Source organism: Hipposideros armiger, unplaced genomic scaffold, assembly GCF_001890085.2.
Source record: "Hipposideros armiger isolate ML-2016 unplaced genomic scaffold, ASM189008v1 scaffold_190, whole genome shotgun sequence".
Lineage (NCBI taxonomy): Eukaryota > Metazoa > Chordata > Mammalia > Chiroptera > Hipposideridae > Hipposideros > Hipposideros armiger.
In genome coordinates this window covers 733,411-756,970 of record NW_017731540.1, presented here as the reverse complement: position 1 = coordinate 756,970, position 23,560 = coordinate 733,411, and the positions used below count along the sequence as shown (strand labels likewise).

The following is a 23,560-nucleotide window of genomic DNA, read 5'->3' as shown; positions in this document are numbered from 1 at the left end:
CACTTGCCTGAGGGACCCCAATAAGAACTTCTCAGATGAACCCATCAACCCCTAAAACCACAAGAGATACCAATAAATTATTGTTTTAATTCACTGAGCTTTGAAGTGGTTTGTTAGGCAGCAGTCGATAACTAGGACACATCTAGATTCACAGCTCTTCAGAATGTTTCCGCCTTCTGCCCGTTTATAATTGTAGCACTGTCTTATATCCCCATTTCACAGTATGGGGTCTCCAATATGCTAATGTGCATCATCTCATCTGGTCTTTTCTGTGCCTCAATTCCTTAACTATGAAATGGAATTATAAGGTACTTTATCACAGGGTTGATGTGAAGAAAAAAAATGAATGAATATGTAAAGCACTTCAAACATTGTCTAGCACAAAGTAAGGGCTCAATGAGTATAACTTTTGTTATTTTTAAAACGTATTAATCTGTATAATAGTCCTATGACCTAGAGGAGATAGTTAAGCTTAAACAGATTAATTCAGAGACTACAAACTGCCCGCTTACTGTTGGCCTGCCCAGTTTAAACAAATATTTTAATACATTGCAGCCATTTAAAACCCGAGGTTTCATAGGAATATCTAGAATTCTGGCTCATTTGAAAACCAGGGTGGTATCTTGGCACTGGGCCTGCATTCCTGTGAGGCAGTGACTGGCCCTTGCTGACCAGTGACTTCCCACTTCAGATGGAATCTGTGCTCTTCAGCTCACTGTGGCTGCAACACCCCCTACGCATACGTCCACCACCTCCTTTCATATACATCACCTGCCTGCCCCTGTGGGCATCTGAATTTGTCACTCAAGGAAGAAAGAAGGAAGAGAGGGAGGGGAGGAAAGATGGATTCAGCAAGTGGATATGTTCTGACTGTTGCTACATCAGCAAACATTTTAACAATCGAAATGTGCGCTGTTTGGTTAGGAGGCTCAAATCTGCCTTTGTAGAACACGCACCTATTTCAGTCACTAAGACAGAACAAATGTTTGAGTTGGAGGCCTGCTCTCATTCAAATGCTTACAAAATATTTCTTCTTGAATGGGAGATGCTCTCTCTCTTTAGGGGGAACCTTGGGAAAAAATGTCTATGAATGTGTTTGTAAAACGAGCAAATAAGCGTAGGCCAAAATATTTTGGAAATGTTTTTTATCTAAAGGAATAGATGCTTTTTAAGAAAAATTCTTATTTAAATTACTTAGCTCTTTTTTGCAATCTTACTTTTCTGTGTGGCCTCAATCAGTATTAAATTTAACCCCTCTTCTCCACCCACCCCCTCCCCCCAACCTCTGAGCTAGAATTGCTGCCTTTTTAGAAAGGGAGTCTGTTTGAAGGAATTCTATGCTCTTCCAGTAATTAAAATCCTTTTAGGATCCTTTGACTTGCTGCTTTGTCCTATATTATTGGAACTTTTCAGCTTTCACGTTTCATCCCAGGGAGGCTGTAGCTATTTTCAACTACAACAGCATAATATGAGTTTAAAGATGCCCTGTCTCCTACATGAGTGTGTTTGCAAATGTCTCCCCTCTCCCACTCCAGTTCAGAAGGAAGGAGTGTCTGTGGTTTGCAAGGATTGAGGATTGAGGCACCAGCTGTCCACATGCAGCCAGTTGAGGAGCTGCTTTTCCCCTGCAAGCCAGGGCCCCCACCTGGTCTCCTGACATGAGAACAAAGTGGGACCAGAGGGAGGCTTCGTTTACCTTGAGGTTCTAGTGGGTACCTCCCTGGCCCCAAAGAGGAGAAAGTCCACGGTTTATATCACATTTAACAACCTGCCAATCAGTCATCACCTAGGAAAGATGCAGGAACATTAAAGCAGCTTGTGTAAAGGTTATTATTAAAGTAATATAAACACAAAGAAAAACTGGAAAATAAGAATAATAGGAAAAAATCACCTATTCATATGGTCCCGTTATCTAAAAAATAATCAGGTTTAACATTTTGACGTTTCTGTCAAGCTTTTTTTTTCTTAAAAAGATTAATAATCACAGTGAGTTATTTTGAATGTTTTGTCTTTTCACTTGACAAGCTCTACTCAGCATTTCCCCCCTGTTATTACCTATCTTTTATAAATAAAATTGTAATTGCTACAAAATATTTCAAGTGGATATATCATAATTTGTGGAATTATTTCCCTAATACTTATATTTTTGCTTCCAATTTTTATAAATAACATGCTACGCACATCACTGTACATAAAGTTTTTCATATATTTAGGATCATGTCTTTATGCCAGATCCTCAGAATCAGAATTACTGAGTCAAAAAACATGGAAAATGTTATGGCTCTTGATGGATATTATTAAATTGTTTTCCAAAATGTCTTAACCAATTTAGACTGCCACCTCAAATGTATGGGAGGAAATGTGATGTCACCTGCTTACCAACAGTGGGTATCATCAGTTTTTTAGATCTTAAAATGATTAGCATGGCATTTCACAATTTTAATTTATATTTCTTTGACTCAATTCAGAATGAATTTTATTCCATTTGTTAAATAATTGTTTTTTCTTCACATTGAATGTTATTCAATGACTTCTATGTACTTGCATATTAACATTTTAGTGTTTTCTTATCTTTTTATGCACTCTTTTAAAAAAGTGATATTAATCTGCTGTTATATTTGTTGGAAACATATTTTCCTCGTGGTTTGAATTCTAAAAAATATTTATTCATATATTGCAAACATAAAGAAACCTTTAGAGGTTAATATATAGGAAACCCTCATGAACCAAAATCCAGCTTTATTAGATAATATTTTGCCATAATTTCAGAAATATTTCAAAAAAGAAAAACTACAAATTACAAAAAAAGATATAAGCTGTATGATATTGATTTTGTTTTATATTTGTTGAGACTTAGTTGTGACCTTACATGTTGTCAGTTTTTATAAATGTCTTGTGTCTTTGTGAAAAGAAGAAACATTCTCCATTTACTACTTGCAGGATTCTCTATATCTCTGCTGAACCAAACTTGTTAGTTTTATTTTCTAAATATTCAATATCCTTCCTAAAGGTTTTTGTCTTCTTGGTCTAATAGTTTCTGATAAAGTTGTTAAATATTTCCCACCATGATTTTGGAATTGTAAGTATTTCTTTGTCAATCCGTTTTTGCTTCATATATGTATTTTTTGCTTTATGTATTTTGTAACTTTATATAGTTTGTAACTATCGGTTTGTCAGAAAAGTCGTGACGTATTTTTTCTATGATTTTTGTTGCAAAAAATGCATCATAACTTTTCCGACAACCCAATATGTTGCTGGGTACATACAAATTCATGACTGTACATGATTTTTTTCATGATTACTATGTAACATCCCTTGTATCCAAGTTTTTTGCTTCACATTCTATTTTGTCTAAAGAATAGCTACTACACTGGCTTTTTTGTTTGTTTGTTTTAGTATTGCCTCTGTTTTTACATTTGTCTTATATCTATCTCTCTTTTCAAACACTCACTTTCCAACTCTTTTATTTTCTTTCATATTTCATATGGCTTTAATTTAAGCATAATTTGGTGGTTTTCACCTTAACTGCACATTACAAATCACCTGGGAAATGTTCAGAAATACCCACTTGTTTATCCTCCCTGTACTTTGCCTGCCCCACAGAGAAATTAAGGTGGAATTGCTTGGAGGCTGAACATGGTATTTTTTTTTTCATTGCGGTAAGAAACACGTAACATAAAATTTACCGTCTTAGCATTTTTAAGTACACAGTTCAGTAGTAGTAAGTATATTCATACTGTTGTGTGTGTCCTGGATCTCCACTTTGTTCACACTAGCGCCACAGTAGGTGAGTTATTAGTCCCAGTCTGTAGGTGGCTCAACTCTTGGTCTTATGCTTTGTTGTTTGAAAATGTTTTCATTTTGCATCCACATTGCTCGAGTTTAGCAGTGCACGTGTATATTTTCCTTTATTTTACTGGATTCTTTGTGACCTCTAATATGTCATGGGAAGGCAGTTGCCTAATTGCACATAACCTGTCTTTTCTCTAAAATACCTTTAAGATTTTATTATTATTATTATTATTATTATTATTATTATTATTCTTGAAGTTTTGAACTCAACCTGTAATGATTTAACTTTTTTATCCTTTTGGTATGTACAATATACTTTCGATATGAGGACTCAAATCTTTCCCTTCATTTTCTTCTTCTGTAACCCTCACAATCTAACCTCAATGCCCCTTAATTGTTCTCTAATATCTTTCTTTCTTCTTCTTCTTCTTTTTTTTTTTTTTTACCATGAACTGGGTGAGTTTCTTTCTTCCAATTCAATAATCCTCTCTTTGAATATTCCCAGCTTAAAGTTCATTCATTTGATTGATTTCTCTATTTTAATGTGTACAGTTTTTATTTCTATTTTTTCTCTTTCATATCCACCTGTTTGTTTCATTATTGATTTTTTTGCGTCATACTTTCTTTTTTTAATGAAAAGGTTATCTTCATTTACCGCTTTGAGCATCCTCAGCACATTTATTTTCAGTTTTTTATCAAACAGTTCCATAAAATTAATTTTATATAGAATGAACTCATGTTCCAGCTGGGGAAGTGGGGTTCATAGTCTTTCTTAAGTTAGATATTTTAACGGTGGTGTTGGAATTTTATTTTGCAGGAGGCTCATTTTTAGTAGAAACGTTTTTATCTTTTATTTCCTCTCTTTCCCTTCCCCTCCATGCTCATTCCTTCCTATCTGACAATATTGCTTTGGCTACGTAGCACCCTGGGGCTCCCAGGTCAAAACTGGGTACACAGTAGTATATTGGAATTCCTAACTTTCTTTGATACTGTAGATATCACAGAGTCTTTCCCTGCATCAGGGTGTATGTTTGATTTCCTACTTCCTAACATCTGCAGCTTCCCTGAGCCCATGGCTCTAGCAATGGGTGAGCCAAGTTCTTCTTCAGTCTCATGACTAGTGAGCTCCAGTCCTAGCCTCCATCCTCAGAGTTCTCTGTATGAGGCTGTTCACTGTTAGTTAGTCTTCGCTGACCTATGGGAGCTGATGCCCTGGACATGGGAATGGAAGCCCAGGAGGTATACAGCTGTACTCTGCTCTCTTCATTGTGGTAGTTTTTGTTGCTTTCTGTTCCACATTGGTATTTATATTTATGCTTTTTAAACCCAATTAAGTCATGTTGATGTCCCCTTTTTATATCCTATTTATTATTGCTTTGTGTTCGGAATGGGTATGGGGACTGAAGGTGGGAGGGGACATTCTATTAAAGCTGAAGCTGCTGCACCACTTGACCAGGCAGCTGTTGTGTACTTCTGCTTCTATTTAATATGCAAAAGTGTGAGACTTACGTGATCAAGTATTACTTCATTCTTCTTCTGATTTCTTTTCATACTTCTAACTTTGAGGAACTCTCTCTTCCAGGTATTGGATATTTACTTTTTCTACTTTGTCTGAAGATCTTACTATTTTATTTTCATCTTTAGTTTTTAAATTCTACTTAGAAAACATTTTATTATAAAGCATGAGATGAGTTAAAATTAAAAGAGCGTAAAGAGATAAAATTTTCTCAGCACCATTTATTGCAATGTTTTCTTTTCTCAATATCATGTCCTAAAGTATTACATATAATGGATTTATTTCTGAGCTATCTCTTTTGTTTTATTAATTTATCTAGTCATCTTCCAGTAGCATTCCGTTTTAATTATTGCAGCTTTTATATGTTTTAATATCAGATAGAACTAGTTCCATTGCATTATTCTTTTTTTATATCTTTTAAAAATATTGAATTATAGTTGATGTGCAATATTATTATAGTTGCAGGTGTACTACATAGTGACAATGTTTTTATGCATTATGAAATGATCACCACGATAAGCCTAGTTACCATCTGTCACCATACAAAGTTATGAATATATTATTGACTACATTCCTTATGCTATACATTATATCCCCATGACTTACTTATATTCTTTTTTTCAAAATGTGTTTTAATTTTAATTCTAACCTATTTAATTTTTCTCAATAAACTTTATTTCATTTTTCAAATTTAATAAAGTCACATCAGAATTTGTATTAGTATTTGCATTGAACTCTATATTCATTCAAGGAAAATTTATAGGAGTATGGCATGCATTTTTTAAATTTCCTATTAATATGTTTTTTATTTTCTTCTTATAGTTCACATTCATTTTAAAGGTAATTCTAGCTTTTTCATGCTTTCTTTCTCTTTTCCAGTATTTAAAAAGAATAATTATTTGTATTCCATAGCCCAGTTCTATCTTGTTACTGCTTTCTACGTTGGCTGGAAGTTACATATTTTTTTCTTATTAGTGAAAGCATTTCAAGGCATGAATGTACCTCTGGTCCTAAAGGAATTTCTTGCCCTTTTCAAAAAACTATGTTCAAGTTTTACTTGATATGCTATTACGTATTTTTCAGTTTTTATTCCTGATGACAAAAGCAGTAACCCTTAGTTATAGGAAATTATGAAAACCCAAGTAAGAAGGGGAAATTCCAACTTGGAGAATGGTGAGCAGGCTGTTTTATAGATGCCTTTTTTGAAAAGATGTGCCTTGAGGAGCTGTTGACAGTGGAATTGAGAGATGAGGGGGCAGGGAAGATAGAAGGGCATTTGGGGGCGGGGGGGGAATGAAGTATAGAAATAAAAATATTCAACATGGGTCATGGAACATTACTGGGTACGTGAAGTAAAGATTGACACAGATAAGGCTGGAAGCGAGGTGAGATGAGCTTTTGGAGATCTTGAATGTTAGGCTAAAGAATTTGACATTTATATTCTGCAGGAAGTGAAAATCCAAGCCCCACATTTGTCCTTAAAAATCTCAACTTCCGGAACACATGAAATTCCTGTAAAGAATTTCTTTTTTTGTACTGCAGTACATAGAAGCACAATGTTATATTTGAGAATCACTATTTGTTCATTTCCTGTAAGACATGTTTGAATATAAAATGGGAGGAAAAGGCTTGTATTTGAGTTCCTTCCTGATTTTTTTTTCCCAAAGGGAGGGGGAAAGGTTACACATTCATCTTCTACAATTGAACACAAGCAAAACTCCACATCAATGCCCAAACTGTAAAACACAGTCACAGGAACAGCAATGTAACTAAAAAACACAGAAGATGTTTTATATTGCTAGAAGAGTAAATTTACAATCAGTAAAGATTCTTTGCAATGTTATTTGAAACCTGAGACATCTATAGTTTTGGTTGTTTGCCCAGTAAGTTAAAAGAACTTTTTTTGTAAATCTTTGGTTTAATTTTTCTTGGTCTAAGGCCAAATCTGTCGCCAGTGGTGAATAAGAAGAGATGTCTGAAATAGTTCATGTGCAGTTATCTGTATTCATGTCCTATCTCCTCTGGATGGCCAGGACTGTTTTCTATTTGTTTACTTATTTCATAAAATCCCAGCAAAGTGTTCCTATATTAAATGTTTGCTGAATTACATAAAAAAAACTCATCTGTCAAAAATGTGAGACAACAAATAACATTTTGTGATATGTATGTAAATATGAATGTTAGGCTGGTAGTTAGAATTGTAAGGCCGAAAGTTTCCTTATCTCTTTTCCTTGACTGGGAAGAACTGCCTAATAAATGCTATTAGCTGATGAGGAGAAAATTCTTTTAAATATTTTTTTTTCAAAATAGCAATAAAAAAGTAAAAACATTTAGTGACAGAAAGTGATTGTCATTAACTAAAAAGACCAAATTACACTTGAAATAGTGATACCCATCTTTGGGGGTAAAACAGAATAACAGAAGTAGGATCATTAAGCCCCCTCTCCAAGGAAGAGAGAGAGAGAGAGAGAGAGACTAAGTTGGCCAGTAAATAATATCCTAGCAATGTGCAAGCTAAGTAAGGCTACACATTTTGAAGAATGTCATCCTGAGGTAGTGTGAGAAGGTTTCAGGAATCTTCTCACTCTCATTTCTACCCCACCCTCCACCGGCCACGGTGCCCCCAGAGCACTCCTCAGAGGTACGATAATTGTTCCCGTAAGAGCTTCTCTTGGCCATACATACACATGGGTATCACATCAAGACAGCATGAGAGGCTGGGCAAGAAGGGTCCTTCCTAAAAGTTGTCACTGATACCAGCCCAAAGAGGAGAAAGACCCCTTGCCCTAGGTGTGTTTTTACAGGAAGTAAGCTGGTGTTGCTCTAAACTAAGGAAACAGAGGGGACTCTGGGAACTCTTCCTCTCTGGGGCTCCTGGACGTTCTTCATCTTTTCATCATTGTCATATAACTTCCCTTAAGTACTCTGCAGTACTGGGTTAGAAAGTGTCATAAGACACAGCTCTTACACTAGATTGGTGGTGGCCAGAGTGTGGGGGCGGAGAGTTGAGGGTCAGGAGGGTACAGGGAGATGTTGGTCAAAGGGTACAAACTTTAATTATAAGATGAATGAGTTCTGGGGATCTAATGTATGGTATGGTGATTATAGGTAACGATACTGTATTGTATACTTGACAGTTGCTGAGAAAGTAGATCTTAAATGTTCTCACCAGACACACAAAAATGGTAAATTATGTGAGGTGGTGAAGGTGTTAACTAACTTTATTGTGGTAACCATTTTGCAATATATACCTTAGCATCACATTGTACACCTGAAACACACAATGTTATATGTCAATTATATCTCAATAAAGCTGGAAAAAAAAAAGAAAAAGAAAGAAAGAAAGACCTAGCTTTTAATTCGTTTATGACCTGGTGGTGGAGATTCATTCGTTCATTCAGCATATACCTAAGTGCCACAAATATATGACTGGAAAGCAGAGTGTTTGCCAAATGAATGAAGCAGGTACTACATGCATTGGCAGTTAGGGAGCTATGTTTGTGGGTCGGATGGCCTGCGAAGGCTTTACCAAAGGACTCAATTTGACTGGGACTTGTGGAAAGGGTGGGATTTGGACTGGACGAGAAGAAAACAGTGATGGCTGGAAGTGTGGAGGCATGAGTTCAGGAGCCCTGAGAGAATGAAAACAGGAAAGGGAGGTTTCACCCAGGTTGGGGAACCCCTGGGCGTTAAGAAATGTGAAAAGGGCAAGTGTGATAGCCAGAATAATGCCCTCCCACCCCCAAGATATCCATGCTGTAATCCCCAGAATCAATGAATATGTCACCTTAGATGTCAATTCTAAGACTTTGCAGGTGTGAGTAAATTAAAGATCTGGAGATGGGGAGGTTATCCTGGATTATCTGGATGGGGACAATGGAATCACAAGGGTCCTTATACAGCATAGGAAAGAAAGGGGGTCAGAGAAGGGGATGTGACCAAATAAGCAGAGCTTGGAGAGACGGGAGGGAGAGGGTCACCAGCCAAGGACTGCAGGTGGCCTTTAGAAGCTGGAAAGTCAAGTAAATAGATTCTCCCAGAAGCCTCCAGAAGGAAGGTAGCTATGCCAACCCCTCGATTTTAGCCCAGTGAGACCCACATTAGACTTCCAATCTTCAGAATTGTACAATAACGAAGTTGTATTGTTTAGGCCACTAAGTTTGTGGTAATTTGTCATAGCAGCAACAGGAAACCAATGCAAAAGAGAAGTAACATTAAAGGATTAATAATGTAAAGCACTTCACATTTATCCTTTAAAAAATATTCACAACATCCTTACAAAGCTGGAGCTACTCTTAACAACCATTTACCAGGAAGAAGGTGAGGCTTAGAGAGGTTATGAAATTAACCAGGATCTCACACATAGTAAACTACAAAAGCAGAGTGCCACTCAGTCCTACCTGACCCCAAACTGCTGGTCCTTCCCTGCGGCCAGGCTGCCTCGGGCTACTGGGGAGACAATCAAGATGCATGAGCAGGGTGGGGACTTGCTTCTCAAGGAATAATAGCGACTGAGGAGTGAATCCTCACAGCCCCACTGATGGAGCCTCAGACACAGTAGCTGCTCAGTCAATTCTGATTGTCTGAAAACAACGGCTGTCACAAGGATGATACCGCAGCCTCATCAGTGGTTTTACTCTTTCCTCTTCACCTCCAAGGTGGATTCTGATTTGAGAAAGGGTGTTTGTCCAGAGGTAGGGCAATTATGTTAATGCTCATATTGTCTCCAATTTGGTAGCTGGGAGCCAATTCATACTGGCTTCTTTGTCCTTTTTACCTGTCCCTTTTAGTCTTAGAACATCTCTTTGTTTTATGGTACAGCAAAATATTTTACACTTACCTTGTTCTTTCCTTGTATCAGTCCTGGAACCAAGCATTTCTCCAAGGAAACCTGATTCTCCTTAGTGGTAAATGGTTATTTAGAAGCCAAGATGTATTCACTGCTATTGGGATGCTGCTGGCCAGTAGACAGCACACACACACACACACACACACACACACACACACACACACACACAGACATTAACATCTAGAAATATTTCTGTACTTACGTATATATATTGAAAATCGTGAATTCACCCTGATACCTAATTCCAACCCAATGCTCCAATCCAATAGGAGAAATCAGGCTTCCATTATCTTTAAAATATTTGCTTCTTTGATCAGTTCCCTATATGTAACTGTAGTAGGTTTAATGGTGGGCCCAAAAAAACATATGTTCAAGTCCTAACCACTGGAACCTGTAAGTGTGACCTTATTTGGAAAAAGGGGCTTTGCAGATGTAAATAAGTTAAAGCTCTCAAGATGAGATCATCTTGGATTATCTGGATGGGCCCTAAATCCAGTGGCAGGTGTCCTTATAAAATACATGCACACAGGGAAGAGACACACAGGAAGAAGAGGGGAAGGCCACATAAAGGCAGAGGCAGAGATTGGAATTCTGCATCCACAAGCCACGGAATGCCTGAAGTTGGAGGAAAGAGGCAAGGAAGGATTCTCCCCTAGAGCCTTTGCAGGCAGCACTGCCCTGCAGACACCTTGATGTCAGACTTCTGCCCGTTACATCTCAGAGAATAGAGTTCTGTGGTTTTATACCACCCTGCTGTGGTAATTTGTTACAGCAGCCCTAGGAACCTCACACCTCCGCAACTATCCCACCTCCTGTGCCAGCGCCCTCTTTTCTCTGATTACCCATTTTGGGTCACTTACCACATGGATGCCCTCCTCACCCCACTTGAAATCCCAACACCCACACACCAGGCCGCCATCTGTGTGGATGCTCTCCTCATACTGTTGCCAGAAAGATATAATACAGGCTGTCCAATGAAATTTGTATTTCAGATAAACTACAAATAATCCATGCAAGATTTGAGACATATTTGTGCTAAAGAAATTACTCATTGTTTATCTGAAACTCAAATGTAAAACTGCATGTCATTTTATTTTGTTAGCTTTTTTCTTTTTTTTAAATTTTGACTGAATCTGGCATCCCCACCTCTTCACCCTACTTAGGCTAGGCCCTCCACCCCACTACACCAGGCCCCTTCTCATGAGATGGCTTCTACCCTTCGCTGGGACTCTGACATTCACATCGACTGCCTCTCTGTCATGCACCCTTTTCCCTCTGCCCAGACACTGGTGCCCCACACTGGGCTATCATGGCTTCCCACTCCACCCCCTACTACCATAGACGTGTGCCTTGCTTTGCCCCACCTAATGGCTTTCGGACTGAATTGTTTAGGAAGAGAAGAGAAAGGAAGGAAAGGGAATGGAAGAGGAAGAGAAAGAGGAAAGGGAAGAAGTCGAAGCAGCCTGATTATACTTGTAAGTATGGTTTATATTCTCCATATAATAGTGGTTTTTAAGTGCAGAAATGGCCTGTATTAGTCAGGGTTCTCCATAGAAACAGAACCAATGGGATATAAATAGATATATAGATATGAGGAGATTTACTGTAGGAACTTACAGTATGGAGGCCAAGGAGCCTCACAGTCTGCCATCTGCAAGCTGGAGAGCAAGGAAAGCTGGTGGTGTAATTCAGTCTGCGTCTAAAGGCCTGGGAACCAGGCAGGGAGTCAGGGATGGAGGAGGCCTGGTGTAAGTCCCAAGACCCAAGAGCCAGGAGCTTCAATGCCTAAGGGCAGGAGAAGTGGACATCCCAGCTCAAGAAGAGAACCAGAAATTTGCCCTTCTGTCTTCTTTTTGTTTCATTCAGACCCTCAATGGATTGGATGATGCCCACCCACTTTGATGAAGGTAGACCTTCTTTACTCAGTCTACTGAATCAAATGCTAATCTCCTGCCAAGACGCCCTCACAGACACATGCAGAAATAATGTTTTACCAGTTACCTGGGCATCCCTTAGCCCAGTCAAGTTGACACATAAAATTAACCATAACTTGACCTATATGAGGAATTCATAGCCCTTTGTCAGTCATTAAATGGAAAATAAGTTGTTTGAGGATTGCCTCGGAATACTGAGATTTAAAAAGCTTCAAATGTTAGGAGAAATACCACTTGAAGGGTATTTAGTGTCTTCTGTTTTGAGCTTCTCATCTGTTATTTTTGCTTCTGTCTTTGTTAACACCTCTCATCTCTCTATACTGATTACTCAGGATTTTTATGAGCTTTCTGAATAAGAACCCATAAGCGCGAAACTCTACACCTCCCACCTTTTCTCAAACAGTCACTGTCTTGCCTCAACCAAACCTTTGATTGAAAAAAAAGGTGAGATGGAGGATTTAAAACAGGTCTATTATATCTGCTAAGTACTACAAATAGATCAATAATCCCACTCATTGTCATTTTTTCTGCCCAGTTCAGTTGCTTTCCTCTTGAGTCTATCCCAGACCATCCCCACCAACATTATATTCCAGCCACCTCTCAGTGTCATCCCCTTGGAGATCTGTATTTCCTATGTCCCCTTTGGACTGATGCTGCACCATTGTTTGTGTGCCCAGACATGGGGCAGAGCTGAGGACCAGGTCTCTCTTCTCTGTCCACTGTCTGTAGGCACCACAGGTTTTTTCATCTTTGTACCGTAGACTTGTTGCTCACTCGTGGTCCCTTCCCTGCTGTCTCTTTGCTGTTTCCTGCTCCTCACACACAGAAGTGTGACCCTGAACAGATCCTTTTCTTTAGGCTGAAGCTATAGGAAGACACTTTGTGGCCTTTTAATGATCTATTAGTCCTTTGACTTTTCTGTATAACTTTGACAAAGTTACAGGGCAAAAATCAAACATCAAGCAGAGTTTTGGTCTAAAATAATAACTAAGTTAGAAATTCTAATTTAGAGAAGCAGCTTAATTTTCTAAGTGCTCTCTAATTATGTTTTTCAATTTACTCTCAAACCAACTATGGCCCTAAATTGAAGTGCCATGGTTAGAGGGCACATTTCTGATCAAATAAACCACAAATCCAAGTCAGCCAGTCAAAGCATGACATGCTCTTTTCAGTTTTCATAGTCATACATAGGAAGCAATAAATAACAAGGGCTAACATGCAATAAAGCTGTTATCAGACTGTGAGAAAAACCCCATGTATCAGTAGGTACATTATAGCTATGCCAACCTAATAAATTCAGATGCCTTTCATATGTTAGAATATTTGTCCATCACAAGTGAGGTACCAAGTGATATTTGTCTTTCCAAAGATTTGTCACAGTCATTCCTACCAGTCTTGCATGAATCACACTGGTTCATCTGTTATGACTTAGAAAATGGCGGCCAACAGTCAATACAAACCAAAATGATAAATGTGCAGTTGACTCATGTGAGAGCCCATGTAGACTCATTTCAGGAAAAGCGGGCAAGAATTATGGGGATAAGGAATCTCAGCATCAGTAGAACAGAGACACAAAGAAATTGGAATGAGAGGGTGAGACCCAACTATTGAGCTAAGAGAAGGAGAATTTAGAGAGAACCGCTGGGTCAAGATCATGGCTGGAAAAGGGGAACTTGAATCAAGGAAGGTTTCAGACCAGTGCTAGTGTGTGGACATCCTAGTTTTGCTTAGTGGGCAGCTGAGGGCTTTTAGCACTGGGCAGCTTCTGCTGTGAAATAAGTAATAACTTCCCCCTCCTTTCCTTAGAGAACTCTCTTAAAGCCAATGAAGAGACAGGTGACAAAAAGAGCTTACAAAAATCTTGGTGATGTCCTACACAACAAGAAACAAATTTTGTTTTGTTTTGTTTTGTTTTTAAAAAGAGAATTCCTACCATTACTCTCCATTGAGGTGTCATATAATTGAGAAAAGCTCATTTTAGCGATGTAGATGAAAATCAGAACCTACTGATTGCCCCTGGGTAGTGCTTATCTATCTGTATTCAGCCCCTCTCCACCTTGAATTTTTCACCATCAATAAGTAGAATGTGGGTGCAAATGCCAGAGATCTCAGGAGCTAGAATGGCCACTAAAGAGGAGAAGAGGCACAAGATGAGGGAAGCCCTGTTAAGGTAGGTCTTGTTTTTCCTTATTGGGCTCTTTGCATAGGTTCAGGGCAAGGAAGAAGCCCAATTCATTTTGCTCTTATGGTAACTAGGCAACCATAGCATGTCCTTTACAAATTATGTCTCATTTGGGTGAGACTGCACTTTGGAATTAATCATACAGAAATCTTGGAAAAGATGCAGAAAGTAAATCTAGTTTTTCTGCTTGTTATTATGAAGCATGGTGCTTACTTTTTAAAATTAATTTGGGAATGGTTTGGTTTTGAGGGTGTTTTCAGATGACACCTATACTTTGGAATAAATTACCTACAGAGATTATGGAAACTGAGTTATGTGACTCTCATAAAATTATATTTAAAGCCACCTGATGGGTTAAGTTTAGATCATAAATGCACAAACTTTGCCTTGATTTTTGAATGGCTATATGAATAAATCTTTCCATAGAAATGTTTTTCTAGTTAAAAAAAATTTTTTAATTATGAAAATAATGCGTCTTTATTATTTGAGACAAATTCTGAAATATGGGAAAGAAGCAGAAAAAAATCATTAGTCTCATTTACCCTGAAACACTATTAACATTTTAATGTATTCCCTTCCAGTTCTTGCTGTGCAGTGTGTCTTCTGGATCTGAACTTACACTGAAATAAAATTCAATGTACCCTTTATTTTATGAATTTCACAGTATGTCATAAGAATTTTCCCATAACCTTAAAAGTTGTTATAAATAAACTTTAAGTGGTTGCATAATAATTCCTCATGAATATACCATTTATTTCATATTACATATTTAGATTGCTTCAATTTTTCATTATTATAACTCTGCAATAAATATCTGTGCATAAATCTTCTTTATGGGGTTGATTATGTACTTAGGCTATATCTGTGATTTTGAAAATCAAGGGACAAAACTTGATCTTATTCAATTCCGGTTTTCAAATGTATTTTATTTCAATTCAACAAAAGTTGTTGAGTATCTACTATGTTCCAGGCAACTTTTCCCTATAAACTTATTATTGTGTGTTTTTTCCCTTTGGTTGTCAAAACCATTTATATGCACTGTAGAAAATTTGGGGCGTGTGTGTGTGTGTGTGTGTGTGTGTGTGTGTAGAAAAGAGGAGGCATAGAAATGAGGGAACTCAGCTACCTTCTGTGTTTGGCTCATAGCATCTAAGCCAGCAAAAAGAAAATTCCAATCAATTAGAAGAGCAGGTGGAGGTTTGCCAGGCAGGGGGTGCAAATCAGTGGTAGAAGACAATCTTAGAACATTTGCTGGGCACTTAAAAAATTTGTAAAACAAGTTTACCAGTTAGATGCAAAGGTGATGAAGTGTTGGTTTGTTTTATTTGATCTTTAGAATATGTCTGCAGGAAACCAATAAGGCCAATCAGATTACTTCCTTCCCAGGCTTTCTTCTCTTATAATTCTAAAATTTGATGACAACTGACAATTGACAGCTATGTTAGCTTACCAAAATGTCTGTTCAGCCAAAACCTCCCTATGAGAGCCACATTTACAAACTCCAGCTCTTACATATATTTCAACTAAGAGAAGCAACACTAACCCTGAACCAAATGAACCAAATTTACCCCACAGCAACCATTTCCCAGAAAACTTAAATTTCAAGAAAGCAAAATTAAACTGAACCTATTTCAAGTAGGCCAACAGCTGATTTTCTGCTATGTGCACATACTTAGATGTGCTGTGTTGCTTGTCTGTTCAGGTTCTGCAGCAGCAGAGAAAAGAGTTTAAAGGTCATAATGCAAAAATCTGGAAATAAGGTAAAGGGTTGTAGGTAAATCTGGGGCAGAGGGAATCAAAGGACAGCAAATTCTTGTTATTAAATTCTCAGCTCCAGTACTCGGTTCTAGCAGAGAGCTCTAACTGCAAGGGCACTGCTTGTGGTTGTGTGTGTGTGTGCACTGAGTAATCCTGGGGATGACTGTAACAGTGAGCCCTGGCTGAGGACTCAAGCACTGTAAGTCAATTCGTGATGACAGACAGATAGACAGATGGATGGATAGATAGATAGATACATAGATGAATAGATACATGAGAGGTGGATAGTTAATATTGGGTTATCAGAAAAGTCATGACGCATTTTTGCAATGAAAAACATAGAAAAAATACGATACGTCATGACTTTTCCTACAACCCAATAGATAGATGATAGATAGATAGATGAAGAAAGATAGATGATAGATTGATAGATGACTCGATAGATAGATGATAGATGATAGATAGATAGTAGATAGTAGATAGATAGTAGATGATAGATACATAGTAGATAGATAGATTATAGAAAGATGACTTCAGAAAGAAGAAATGACAATAGTTTATTGTATAAAGGCATTTATCTCTGAAGAAACAACAAATAGTGACAATCATATACACAGTTCAGGAAAATGAAACACCTTTTTACATGGGAAATGTCTTCTGCACAGTGTACCAGTCTGGGCTGGCGCCATCACAAAATTCTGTCAAAAGCTGAGGCTATGATTGATTGTATGTCAAAAAGTAAGAAAATAGAAATGTGTGGCATGTAAATGTCTGATCACTATGTTGTACACCTGAAAGTAATGTAATATTGTAAGTCAACTACAATTGAAAAATAAATAATAAAAAAGAATACCCCACAAAGAAAAAAAAAGAAAATAGAAATATAAGAAAATAGAAATTAATGCAATTTAGTACTTCAATAGCTCCTTAAACAATGTTCAATGGTGAGGAAGAGGAAACTCAAAATGAATAACAGGAAAAACTACAAGCTGGTTTTCACTCTGCGAGAATAGTTTCTCTGTGTTTCCACTGCCCGCCTGTGACTTGAGCCTTTTCAAACCACTGGCCTAAATAAACGACTCAAAAATCTAAGAAACGGGTGGAATCAGGACCCATGACGATAGATTCTGATCCTGTGTCTTCCAGCCTGGGCAAGCCATAAAAAGCCAAGTTTGCCCCAAGACAGACTGATACCTTCTAGAACTAATTTCTGGAAATGGCAGCTTCTTTTCTCTGTTTCTGGGGCCAGCACCCTGGAAGGTGCAGGGAGACAAATGGAGACTGTGCCATCTCATTCTTAATTCCTTCCTATGGGTCTCATGTGTTGATGGGATTTCAGGGTCTGATTGATTGGCTTCTCACAGTGCAGACACTTTTCCCTGAGAGTCACTGTGCGCCTTTCAAAGCTCTACCCACTTTTCCTGTGCAACAGAGTGGAAAGAATATGAGCTTGGAAATCAAACAGGACCAGGTTTTGAACCCTGAGCAAGTGGCCTGTGCCTTACTTTCCTCATCTGAAAAATGGGACAACAATGAGCTCCTCAAGGAGGGATAATTAGCACATGAAGATCATTTGACACAGTGCCTGGCACACAAAAGGCTCAAAGAAAACAGCTAGTGCTGAGCAGCTGCTTAGTAAGGGAGGGACTGAACTTGGAGCCAGCCTGCCAGGGTAGGAGTGCTGGCCATGTGAGTTACAGTTATGAGGCCTTGGGCAGGTCACTTCAATTCTGTTCCTGTTTCCTGCTCCCTAAAATGGGAACAATGAGAGTACCTGCTCTGCAGGGAGTTGTGAAGAATGAATGAGCTAACATGTACAGTACTGAGAACGGTGCCTGGCACACACAGTAAGTTCTCGAGAAAAATCTTAGCCATTCACGAGAATAGGAATTAGCAAATCATTTTATCTGTCTCATGAGGTTGTTGGGAAGTTTCTATAAAACAATCCATAAAAGTACTTAGTGAAGCTTCTAGTTAATATTAAAGACTTGATCAGAGTTAGATAATCTTTGGTGATTATTAGTATTATGATTATTGGTCTTTTACTATATTGAATAGTTCTGTAGTATAAGACAGATTTTTACATTTCTAACAATGATATGTTATTAGTAATGTATTAGATGCTATCAGGAGTTGGTAAAAACACTATTTTCACATATGTCTGAGAAAATATGTGAATTGAAAAAGGGTTACAATAACATAATTAAAGAAAACACAAAATTTATTAGCCTTTCTGGAAATGCCTTACTGCTTTCCAACCCTATTATACACATTTTCTGAGTTTTCAAAGTTTTGCCATTTGCATTAGTTATAGATATATTTATTTCCCTCGAAGTAATTTGAGTCAGTCCCCTGGTATTCAGCTAAATTGAACTCCGGTATTTTGGAACACTGTGTGTTGACACAAATATATTTGGTATCACTGGGGAATTTAAAACTACATACAGACAGTGTCATGATCCCTCAAACTCAAGATGACAGTATTATTATGGAGTGTAAGTGTTGCTAAAATGTTTCATTTCTGTACTGCACATATAGGCATGTTAATGTCTGGTTAGTTAATGGCAGTTACAAAGATTAAATTATAGTTTTGCAAACATTCTTAACAAAGTACACTAGATATTTTGCCCAAGAAAACAGGAGTGAGAATCAGGTAAGATATGAAATAAGCCATATGTAACTTTTTACTCACCTCTTTTCTAATTTTGAGATGACTGTATGTAGGGTGGAAATCAGTTCCCTCACTCGGTTCATCCCAGAGGCACATCTGATTCTCACTCATCCTGGAAGATATGGATTTACATGAGATCTTCTTTTGGTCTTGCCTAGATATTTCAGTGTAGAAACTTCCCTGATGGTGAAATTAAACTAAAAATCTAAGAATTCAAAAACATTAGCCTGGGAAGAACATTTGTGGCTGTGGGTCTTCTACAACATGTTATTTTTCTAAGTAAAGAAGTAACACGAGGAGGCCCTTCGTACTGAATGACCAGACTTTGTCACCTTGCCTTGGTTTCAGGTTTTCAGAGGGCCTTTCAGAGGTCAAGAGAAGCATAAGTCGCTTCCATAATAAACCAAACCAAGCCAAATAAAAAGAGAGAGAGAGAGAGAAATGTTCAAAACAAGATTGAAAATTTAGTGGTATATTTTAAATGTCAATATCTACGAAGTAGCAATTCAACTCACACATGCACACATATACACATTCAGTTCAATATAATTATGCCATTCCCAAGGTGTTTAAGGGAGTTATCAGAGTATTTATTAAAAATGTTGGTTCATAGTTCCCAACAGATGTAGCCCAGTAATGAGATAATGAGTAATGCATTAAGTTGGACAGTGCTATCTTTAAACCTGCAATGCTTCTCTGTAACTATAGGTATAACCTGGTGGCATTGATGCCTTTGTGACAGTGAGGACCCAGGCAAGAGGCCCTCCTGGTGTTTCCCTTCTTAGGCCCTGGGCGTTTGCACTTGGGAGTATCCAGCTTATAGAGGTACCACTGCCTGACTTTTTAACGTCAACTCTTGCCTGTGGTCAAGTGAGTGGATCAGCCTAAGAGCCTAGGCTGAACTGGCACGCTTACTCGTGGCATCCATTTGGTTTTTACCAGTTCTATGGGTTCATTGTTCTTTGAGAAAGAGAACCAGTTTGACCCCTTTGTTTTCAATGAATAATAAGCAAAATGCAGCCCAGAGAAGAATGACAGGTCAACGCTGATAGAGCCAATAAGCCTTGGGTAGGGGGCTGTGGAGGACATGGAAAGACTGAGTAGAAGGCAAAAATAAATACGTACATTCTTAAACGAAGTTACTAATGAAGGCTCTTTCCATCAGAGAGGATTCCTCGGTAACGCAAGCAGGGTTTGAAAACTAACAAAAGCCTCCTTAGAGAAGCACGCTGGTCAAAGTTCAGTCCCACAGTGGGCTGTGTTTTTGCTCATGCAGCCATTACCTCTGACTTGATAGGAAGGCATGTTTCCAAATTGGGCAAGGTAGCCATTAACTTTGTTCCCATACCTGAGTACTGGAGATTGTTCACTTTCCTGAAATGTTATTTGCAGATATCAGAGAAGGCTTCCATTTCCCATTCCCCAGGGGAAGTTAGGAATGAGGAAGTAGGGGAGAGAGCAAGAGAGAAGGAGGGAGAGAGAGAGCAAGAGAGGAGTGTAAAATGGAATCTTGGCAGAAGGTAGTTGGCGTCAGTGAGCCAGGAAGGCTTGAATTGGGTGGAGGGAGCCTGAAGATTGGGAACTTGGGTGTAAGACACAGAGAAAGGGAACAGACATAAGGTTGGGGAAGGGGTAGTCACCAGCTGGCCTTAAGCTGGGAGAAGAGAGGTCCTGCCGAATGACCCTGTAGAGAAGGACTCATGGAAAAGTCAGAGGCTTGTTTAAAATGACAGTTTCTCCCATTTATCAGATTGGGCAGTAGGATTGCCAAGCAAATGGTTAGGATACCAAGAGGGCTTAGGACTTGGGGGCCAATGTCCGTGATGCCCCTTCCCCTGCTTCTCACTCGAAACTTTTAAGATGCACTGCTAAATAATTAATTGCTTAATAAGAGGGTTACAAACATTTTGATACTTCTAGTCTGGGCTCCACACAGGAGCCAAGGACCTTTGTTAAAATGTCAGGCTCAATGGTTCTCCTATTCCCCCCAGAATACAATCTGAAGTCCTTTCCAAGGACCCAGTGGTACCCTGCTTCCTCTTCAGACCTCATCCCCTTCCAGCCTCCCTTCAGACACTCTTCCAGGCATCTGGCCCTTTTCTTTCCTCTATTGCAAACAACCAAGCTCTGTCCTGGGGCCCTGGCACTCACTGTTCCCCAGATTCCACAGGGCTTGCACCCTCTCGCTTCATTCAGACCTCTTTTTCTGTCCCTGTATTCGTGGGGGGAGGGCTGCCACAATGAAGTAGCACAAACTTGGTGGCTTAAACAACAGAAATTAATTTTCTCACAGTTCTGGAGGCTGGAAATCCAAAAGTAAGGTGCCAGCAGGATTGGTTTCTCCTGAGGGCCGTAAGGGAAGGATCTGTCCCAGGCCTCTCTCTTTCGCTTATAGATGGGCATCTTCTCCCTGTGTCTTCCCTCTGTGTGTCTGTGTCTAAACTTCTTAAATGGACACCAGCCATATGGATTAGGGATCACCCTAAGGATCTCATTTTAGCTTATTACCACTGCAAAGACCTTATCTCTAAATATGGTCACATTTTGAGGTATTGGAGGTGAGGACTTTAAGATATGAATTGTTGGGGGGACAGTTAGGCCCACAACAGCCTCTTATCAGAGAATATTCCTTGACACAACCAAAATAGTGTCCCTATTAACTGACACACATTTATTCATTTATTTTTTGAAGGACTCCCTTTACTTAAACGTCCACCCTAGAGGGCGAAATTCTCTGTTTTGCTAACTGATGTATCTCCAGTGCTTAGTTCACCACCTGGAGAGTAGCAGGCCCTCAATAAATATTCATGAGCGGATGAATACATATTATGAAGCCATTACAAATTACTCTGCAAAAAAGCAATTACAGAGAAAGATGTTCAAAGTATATTGTTAAGAAAGCACATTAAAAAAAAAACTACATGTGTAGCATAGTTTCATTTTTAAATTATAAGCATATAACTTATTAAAATAGATCTTGGAGAGATGTGAAATAAAATGCTATTGGCAGGTGGTTCTTTGGGTGGCATTTTGATTTATTTTGATTTCTCTCATTTTTATTTATTTTGATTCTCTCGTTCTCTAAGCTCTCTTCAGTGGATATCACTTCCATAAGAGTAAAAAAAGACAATAAAATTTATTAAAATTTATTAGAAGGTATTTTGTCATAACTTTTCACTGGTTGTTACAGTGAGAAAAAAATACATGACTTATCTTTTTCAATGGGGAATGGTGGGAAACACAGCAAGGAGACAATTTCTCAGAGTCCAGCAGCTGAGAACAGAACCTATGGAGTCCGCGCAGTCTGGGTTCAAATCCTCACTTGCCTCTTTCTAGATGTGTCATCTTGGGCAAATCTGAGTCTCAGTTTCTCATCTGTAGAGTGGGGCGATGATGGTACACACAGACTTGGAGCCAGCTCTCATCTCTGGCACCGACTGGAATTTGATTCTTTCAATCTCTGATTTGTCACGTTCAGGACACCAAGGCTGAGAGAGCAGCCCCAAGGTTTGGCTCTCCTTTTCCCTCTCAAGGGAAGGCTAAGCAACATCCAGATGCCCCTCACGTTGCTTCTGGGCACAAGGTCTGGACTCGGGGTAGATGAGTAAGGCATTTGCTAACAGTGCCAAATTTAAGAGGACACCAAAAAACTCAGTAATCCAGATCAATAATATTTGATGGGATATTTTTAAATACAAAGTATGTAAAAATCTGTAATGAACAAAATATCAATGATGTTAATACAGACAGGGTAAGTATTACTGATTTCGTCTATGCCTCAGGCTCCATGATGGCTCAGCAGGGCGCTGCTTCCAGCCCACAGCCTGAAGGTCGGGAACCTTCAATTATTCAAGTCATTATTTATTATTAATTAATTATAATAAATTATCCAAATTATCCTGAGCCTCAGAACTGGTATGGCTCACTCTGTGATAGTTTGGCCTTCACTCAAGGCCCTGGAAGGATCCCGGTAGGGAATGTGTGTTTTTCTGACCTTGTTCATTTCTTTCTCCTCTACAGACACCTACTCACAATTGTTACTTAGTCACAGCCTTCTTACCTCACTGAAGACTCCGAGGGGCAATGTCTCCCTATTCTTTTATAGAAACATGAAATGCCAGCAAAGCATGATTTCTGCCCAAAAGAGCACTAAGCAGAGTTTGCAGATGTTACAGGCGCTTCCCCTGATACTTCTGGGGAAGGGCACACAGACCTTGCCATACCTTGCTTCAAAAGCGGGCAACAACAAACAGTGTGTTCATTCCATCTACTTCCCAGGAGAAGGGAAAATCCTTCTGTAATGAGGTCAGCCGGGTTCCACGTGGAGAGGTTCCCTGAGGGGCTTTCATGTTACTATATCATGGGATTTTTGTGGGTATTAGTTTATGCATGTAAAGCACTTCACAGTGCACACTCCCATGGAAATTTCTAGTGAAAAGTAGCAACGATAACATTTAAAACCTTGTTTTCACGCAGTGGGTTCATGTTACATAGGATACTTTATTTGCTGAAACCGTAGGTTCTAAATTGCTGTATTAAAGTAATCACTAGAAAAATGTGATGTGAGCATGTAGATTTTAGGAAATTTCCCCTTTTCTCAGTTTGATTTAATGTGTATGTTAAACTTATAAGTTGGAACGTCACCCAATAAACTTAACCTCTGGCACGTTTGTTTCAAAAGCACCTGCATAAATCTGTGTTCTTTCTAGCTACTAAAAAACTCAGAGACCAAGAGGGAAAAGGGATAATTTGGATGTTATGTAGCATACAAGACTTAGATTTGGTAACAGTAAGTTTAGCATAATCCATGGTAAGGTGATGAACTTCATAACAGTGAAGAAGTTGGCTTTGAGGGTTT

The 23,560-nt window shown here is 38.6% G+C and overlaps 1 protein-coding gene across 1 annotated transcript in view; it reads left to right on the top strand.

The window, feature by feature from the left end:
* CCNYL1 (cyclin Y like 1) overlaps positions 1-23,560 on the top strand; it is a 108,480-nt gene that overhangs the window by 43,708 nt on the left and 41,212 nt on the right. The window lies entirely within an intron of this gene.